Here is a 7,756-nt window from a genome sequence, read left to right as displayed (position 1 = left end):
TGAGGCGCGGTTCGACCGAACCCAGTAACTTTGATCCAAATTTTATATTTATTTTAAGAAATTTATTTAATATGTTCAAATTATTAACTTAAAATCCAGTAACTTAAAAAGATAAAATCTTGAACTCAAAAATTTGAGATCCTAGCTCCACCTCTAATAATGTGGAGTCTTTTCCAGATAATGCATAGCGCCTATCGAGAGCTGAGCTTGATGAATTGAACTACTCTTTTTGGAGTACAAATTAAATCACATCAAATTGATGAAAACCTAACCTATTTGGTTGGCAGGCGCTGCTTAGTGTCCCCCACCCTCACGTGTGCCTCAACAATTGTCATTTTGATTGATAGTTAATCGTGTCAACATTGAGAAAATAATAGTACTTAGAAAAATACTTAAACAAATCCTATGATTTATTTTAGTAATTAGGTATTGGGCATAACCAACATGTTTTCAAACTCACAAGAGATGAAACCACAGCCTGTCTCGACCTTTCTGTTTCTTTCTTCTTTGTTCGAGTACCCAAGAGCAAGGTGGGAAGTTCTTGAAGGGAAGGATGCCGAGGGTTTATTTGGAAACAGCCTCTCTACCCCAGGGTAGGGGTAAGGTCTGCGTACACACTACTCTCCCCAGACCCCACTAAATAGGATTATACTGGGTTGTTGTTGTTGTTGTTGTTCTTGTCCCGCTCCTATACTTCATTCACAATCCTTTCGAACTTCCTTCTTTTTATATTTGGAACTTTCTTCATTTTACCACGCGATAAGCTTGCTACAACAAATAATAATACATAAAACACAAACTACAAGGAAAATTTCAAGTTTAAACTACATGTCGAGCTTCTCTGCCAAAAAACAAAACAGAGTGGACACAAAAAAATTATTCTTGCTGGATGCTGCTGGCCTCACAAAATTAAATTGCTAAAATATATATCAAATTATTTATCGTATTTCTCGTTTACAGGACCATTGCACTAAGTTCCCGCTATGCGTAGGGGCTGAAGAAGGGCCGGACAACAAGCTAAGGTTCTATTGTACGCAGTCTTAGACTGCATCTCTGCAAGAGACTATTTCCACGGCTCGAACTCGTGACCTCCTGGTCACATGACAACAACTTTACTAGTTATCTCAAGGCTCCCCTTCTTTATGCGGCCCTTAAGAAATATTAATTAGATGGAATTTTTGTCTATTTTACCCCTATTTATGTCTTAAGATATAATCCATCTTCATTGAATATTTATTCTATTCATGTACCATCTCCATCTTCGAGAACAATTACTACTAAGGGTAAAATGAAAAAAAATAATTAATTGTCTTGAACTTCTAAAATGAGAAATAATTTGAGAAAAGGATTTTTGACGAGAAAGTCATTGCCCCAAAATGGATCAGAGGCGAATAATCCTGTATGTCAATCCATTTCCTTTATGTTTTCGCCTTAGTGGCCAATTTGATGCAAGGAACCTAACTAGAACTTGCTTGGCAGTTTACTATAATGAACAGAAGATCACAATGCAAATATCGAAAGTTGGGGACAACACAATTTCGAGTTTTATATATATGGATTGTATTTCGACGCAAGAATACATAGTACACGACACATCTGCATTTGAGCATCCAGATACACCGATCAGCATCATGCAAAGCAGAAGAAAGCTCTAGATTCCCAGTCTGTTTTCTTATTTAAACTTGGTAATGCCAAGCATATCATCAAGTATTTGCAGTGTGGAAGAAATACATGAATAAATTTTGTTGTCCCACTTTCAAACATGTGGTTACAACCTAGCAAGTCCATTATTTCAAACATAAAGAAAACGGAGGCATCCTTAAAACATATCCATCTTCCATTACTAGTGTCTATGATTTCTTAGAAACAACCAGATGTAATATTTACGCAAAGACGCAAAGGGATCCTGCCTGATTTGAAGAATGTAGACAACCTTCAGCAGTTGGCAGATGAGTGAGCCATTTCCTGAAATAATTTCACGGTAGAATTGTCAGTCTTTTTGCAGCCTTCACCAAGTCCGAGGATAAGAACTTGTTACTAGAAATATGAATAAATTCAAGAATAGAAAGTAGTGGAAGCACCTGAATGGTTCATCTCCAATTTGTCTATATAAAGTACACGTGTCATCATATCTATCCCAAACATGTCTGCAAGTCTTTTATACAGCTCTTGGTATGATCCTAAAACTGAGATATCAAGGGCATGTCCTACATCCTCCGTATCTAGGAATACTTTGCAGTGACCACTACTCATGCCAAGTTCAGCTGCGTGATTCCAAAGTAATGTAGCATTTGGAAGAGTCTTTCACTTTCCAATTGTGAGGAGTCTCTTTTTGTTTGGACTTGTGGAGGAACATTAGTACACATTTGCTGCTCTGTGAGAATTGGTTGGCCAAAGAGTAAAAACCCAGGTGTTTTCAAATTATCAGCTTTCTCACTACAACTACCCATGGTAAGCAAGCAAGATATATTTTCGTTGCTCTCTTTTTGGACCTTATTAGGAATTCTAGAATCAGCATTGAGTCGTAGCAGTCCCAACTGCAATTTTTTGCTAAGTTGGAGATCCAATAAAGGTACTCCAAACTGAGCATGCCTGGCTCCCTGTATGCCTCCAGTGATGTTGTCAGATACACAACAAAAAGGACTGCTGGACCTGAGGGAGTTGCCCGAAAATGAAGGTAATGGAAATTGACTGTCAAGTGCAAAATCTTGCGCTAAACACAGCTTTTTTCCTTGGCGGTGATAAGTGAATGACGGGCATATTAGAGACCAATTCGACAAGCCATGGGCTGACTTTTTTTACATTTTGCAGTAAATCTGGTTCATCCCATGTCACCTGCAGCAGTATATAACAAAAGAAATTTATAACATGTCAATTTTCTCGTGCTGCTACTATGGGACTTCATAACATGTCTTGTGAAGATCTCCTACAAACTCCCACCCAGGAATTGGAGAAATGGGGAAAAGGAAAGAAAATAATCCTAACACCTAGCAGGGAACGGAATGCTTTAATAGTACTGTAGACATGTGATTTTTGACCCTCTCCAAGATTTTTTATATTTTAGCACGTAAATATTTAATTTAGGCCTAATATAGCTATTTCAGCTAATTTTTACTCTGTTACTCTATTTTATTACAGGAAAATGAAATTTACAAAAATTGTTCCATTAATGTTTTGTAGTCATTTTTAATCTTGAAAAATACAAAAAAAAAATAGTTTGTTTTAACGGTCAGTCTTATTTTAATAGTTATTTTACTTAAGTAGGACTAATTAATAAATGAGATCGTATTTTAATCTCGTTCACGGGGAAAGAATAAAACTTGGGCTCGAGCAACCCATTTTTAGGCCTAATTTTGGACCTAGCCCATAATTCTCAAGCTCATAGTTCCTAGGCTCATATCCCTAACCTAATCCCTACCCCTATATAATAGTACCTAATACCTAAATTGACCTAGACTCTATTAATGGCTGATCCACCGTTCTCTCAAAAAGATAAAAGAACAAAAAGCATCAAGGATACACAACAAAAACCGATCTTCTCCAAAAGAAGCTGGAGTCGTAACCCCTTCTAATCAAAAGACCTTCTCCTTCCTTTCTTCTTTACTTAGTTTCACTTTCACTGTGGAAACACCGGAAAAGCATGGCCATAAAACTCCATTAAAACCAGCAGCCACCACGCTCTTAAAAACCAGTCCGAACTCAGCTCCAAAACCTTCCCAAAAATCACCTGAAACAACTCAAAAAAAAAAAAATGCAGCTACTATCACCTTCTAAACTCGAGCAAGCAGCAGCTTCAAAGCTAAATCGTTGAGGTCGTGTTCGAGTTTTCGTTCTCCGTGGCTGGTCCGAATCTCCGGTCCTGGCTCTGTTCTAAGTAGGAAGCATAGGCGGAAAAGGCACATCCAAATTAAGGTCCATTCTTATTTTTCTTTTACAAAATAAAATGAGTTGCCATCTCTTGTGTATTCTATATGATATTACTGATGTCAATCAAATATCTTTTCTAAATTATCATTTTTGTGTGGTACCGTTTTGTTTGAATTTGAGTTATTTGGAATTACCGTGACTTCTTTCCCTCCGTGTTGTTCACGATTCTTTGCATGAAGTTGAAAATAGTGATGCTTGCGTACTTCAGAGTTCATTGTTAGGTTTCTATATTGAAGAAGAATTGAAAGAATTTTAATTGGATTATTTATTCATTCAAATTTTCCTTTACTTCAATTGTTTAATGTTGTAGTGATGCCTTTTCAATAGTAATCGAATTTGTTGTTTACAAACTGATGTTGTTATCCCTTATTGTCCTCCCTTCATCAAATTAATTTTCAACTCTTTAAAATCGAGGTGTGCCATTTAGTTGAATTTTCCATGGCCCTCGCAAACTTGAAAGTGCGTAGTTGATTTAGGCGCGCAATTTAAATTAATTTCCTTAAACTCGGGTGCACATTTATGTGACCCAAATCCAAAACTCAACAATGTTATAAAATGTGTTGCGGACTGCGAGTGCATTTATGTGACGTGGTTCAAGACATATTTTAAATGACATTGCAAATCTTTCTTTAAAAATGGCTAAAAGCGGTTATAAAGCTAAAATTGCACCATAGGTTAAAACATGTATTAAAATTAGATAATAGGCCAATTATAACAGTTGAGCGACCGTGCTAAAACCACGGAATCCGAGAATGCCTAACACCTTCTCCCGGGTTAACAGAATTCCTTACCCGGATTTCTGGTTCGCGGACTGTAATACAGAGTCAATCCTTTTCCTCGATTCGGGATTTGAACCGGTGACTTGGGACACCATAAATTATCCCAAGTGACGACTCTGAATTTTAAATAAAATAATCCTGTTTCGATTGTCACTTAAAATTGGAAAAAACTCCCTTATAAACTTCCGGGGTGTAGGAAAAAGGAGGTGTGACAAGTACTGCTCAGCATAAGGAACGATCTTAGCATAACCATTATGTTTTCATTGGTTGCTTAACGGCTTAACCATTACAACAACAACAACAACCCAGTATAATCCCACTTAGTGGAGTCTGGGGAGGGTAGTGTGTACGCAGACCTTACCCCTACCCTGGGGTAGAGAGGCTGTTTCCAAATAGACCCCCGGCATCCTTCCCTCCAAGAACTTCCCACCTTGCTCTTGGGGAGACTCGAACTCACAACCATCAGAGCAACCTCTCTTGTCTTAAAATTACTTCTTTCACCCCATAGTTAAATAGGAATATTAATATAGAATAATGGCAAATTGACATTACTAAACAGTTATGTATTGGTCCAAATAGAAAACTGAAAGTGGCTGCATTACCTGAAGAAGCCGCCAAGGTGAATGAGGCCAGCGGATGGGGTCAGCAACCTGAACCGATGATATACTTCCCATGAACCAGCTGATCCGAGAAGAATCCTCGGTTTCAAAAGCCATTTTGAACCTCATCCCTGAGCACCATTGAACGTTCATTCCAGCATTCACAGAAGACGCCCTAACACAAAATTCAGGAGAGCTTGCACGTGGGTAATAAACAATTTCAAAAGGCTGGCTACTAGCAGCGAGATATGCAGCCTTAACAACTGATTCAGGGCTCATTTGTCCCTTATATCTAAATCTCCCACCAGAAGAATTCAGATTCCTATTACTACCACTTCTCATTATATTGTTCTAGTCTTCCTTCAGAAATGCATAAAATCCACCATAATTGCCAGCAGCAGAATTTCACCACCCTGACTGGGTTTCCATCCCACCAATACCACCCCGCTTTACCCTGCTAATTCCAACACAAAGATCACCATTTTCTGCCCTCAGAAACACAACAGAGTCCCCTGCAACCAGCTTCTTCTGATTCACAAATGAACTCCAACCAGTTGTCAACAAATGCCTCCGTGGCGTGCCCCTATAGATGTGCCTGAACTTCCAGATTGCACCATGAACATCCTTCGCGATCACAGTCTGGACAGGAGGATCAGCTGTAAAATCCAACCTCGGGAAAATTGTCTCTGCACTGTATCTAGGCACTGAAAAACCACCCCCGTTATTTGCATCCGATTGAGTCAATGTCTTGGCGAAGGAACTAGGCTTCTCAGTTGTTTCAACCACACTGCTTCCTAAAACAGTGTCATTTTCAAAGTCATGGTCCTTGTTTTCAACCGGAATAAGCCTAATCTTGGCATAAATCTCATCAGTTTAGGATCAGCTAAGAATTTTACAGCATCGACCTGCATAGAATCATAGCAGGAATTCTCGGCAGAGCAGTGAAATCAACATCTTTAAATGTATGCTCAGCATGGCCTTGTGGGAAATAAAAAACCTTGGAGTTTAATCGAGGAATTTGCACCATGCTTCCTGCACAGGCATGCCATAGCTGAGAGTCCACACACCTCTCTATCGCCTCCTCCATTTCACTAGTCCTGCAAAAGCTACTTCCTTCCTTCTTATACATGATTTCTTTTGGTAATACCTACAAATGCCGATATTGAAACACCTCCTACTTCTTCAGCAGGTTCTGCGTACCAAAAATAAAACATGTCAGGAACAAATTCAAGCAAAAGAAGATAATTACAGAAACAATACTACAAATAAACCTACACCAAAAGGTATTCTGGCTCAATCAACTAGTAAATACATCTAATGTGCTTTTTATATAAACTTTACACATTTGAACAATAAAAGAACACATTACTATAACTTTTTTTTTACAATTAAATTAATTTGTTTGATGCAAATCCTCTTTTGTATTTTTTGATGATCAGAGAATCGCAGTTTCAGATTTGATTCCTGTGCGCCTATCACGACGTGTGCCTATCACTCCTTAAATGCGGTAACTAAGAAAAACTCGATAAGAACACAACCTCATTTACGGAAAGTAAAAATGGAGACCACAGAAAAAGCAAATGTATTACTACTTAAATTTACAAAGAGAGAAATTAAAGACGAGAAAAAGCTGATCCAAAGCATGTCTTGTACGCAAGTTGTTCAGAACAATTTATTCGGAAGCAAACAATTAAAGCCTCAACAACTGCAGACTGTGCCTTCATTTAGACAGAGAGGGTAAATATAACACAGCTTCATCAATTCCCTCTTCAATCAAATCCTATAACCAAAATGACTAGTAGTCTCTGACACATTAATGACTAGCATTCTATGACACATTAATGACTAGCAGTTTCGCTTAAAAGCACTTACATTTACAGCCTTTCAGTTTCAACAAGTCGTTCTGTTCCCAATTCACTTCAATTCCACGCCTTTACACCTCAAGGCTCAAGCTATAGGTATAATATACGACAACAAATTCATGGCGTCAATGTCAACATCAACGTCCGTACATGATGATTGTTCGTATGAAATAACCGATTAGTCGATCGCTCCTTACTTAAATATGTAACTCCATTTTCTCTCTCTTCTTCTTCTTCATCACCGTTACCACCGCCGTCGCCGCAATCACTCTTTAACCTAAACCTTCTACCATATCTTCGGATCTGAACAAATGTGAGATTAAGAGGGAAACAGAACATACACAGAGATGCTATAGTTATAGGCAGGGGCGGCCCAAGGGTGAAGCCACTTAAGGGCCCCAAATTTTGAAGGCCAACAAATTTTTGTTTTTGTTTTCTATTCGTATTTGTATTGAGTCCGACTAATTTAGATTTATATCGTACAAGACCTAGTAAAAGAGAGAACACACTTTAACAAGATTTATTTCAACCACACGACTCGAACCCAATATAAGGTAAGCTGGATCATATATTTACTCGCTTTAACAGG

At 38.2% G+C, this 7,756-nt stretch overlaps 1 pseudogene; it reads right to left on the bottom strand.

Annotated features, from left to right (window-relative positions):
- Positions 1-1,640: 1,640 nt before the first annotated feature.
- On the bottom strand, positions 1,641-7,550 carry LOC104238467 (auxin response factor 18-like; annotated as a pseudogene).
- Positions 7,551-7,756: the final 206 nt, after the last annotated feature.

Source organism: Nicotiana sylvestris, chromosome 6 (assembly GCF_000393655.2).
Source record: "Nicotiana sylvestris chromosome 6, ASM39365v2, whole genome shotgun sequence".
Taxonomy (NCBI): Eukaryota; Viridiplantae; Streptophyta; class Magnoliopsida; order Solanales; family Solanaceae; genus Nicotiana; species Nicotiana sylvestris.
The sequence above is the reverse complement of the archived record's forward strand: the minus strand, read 5'-3'. Positions and strand labels throughout refer to the sequence as shown.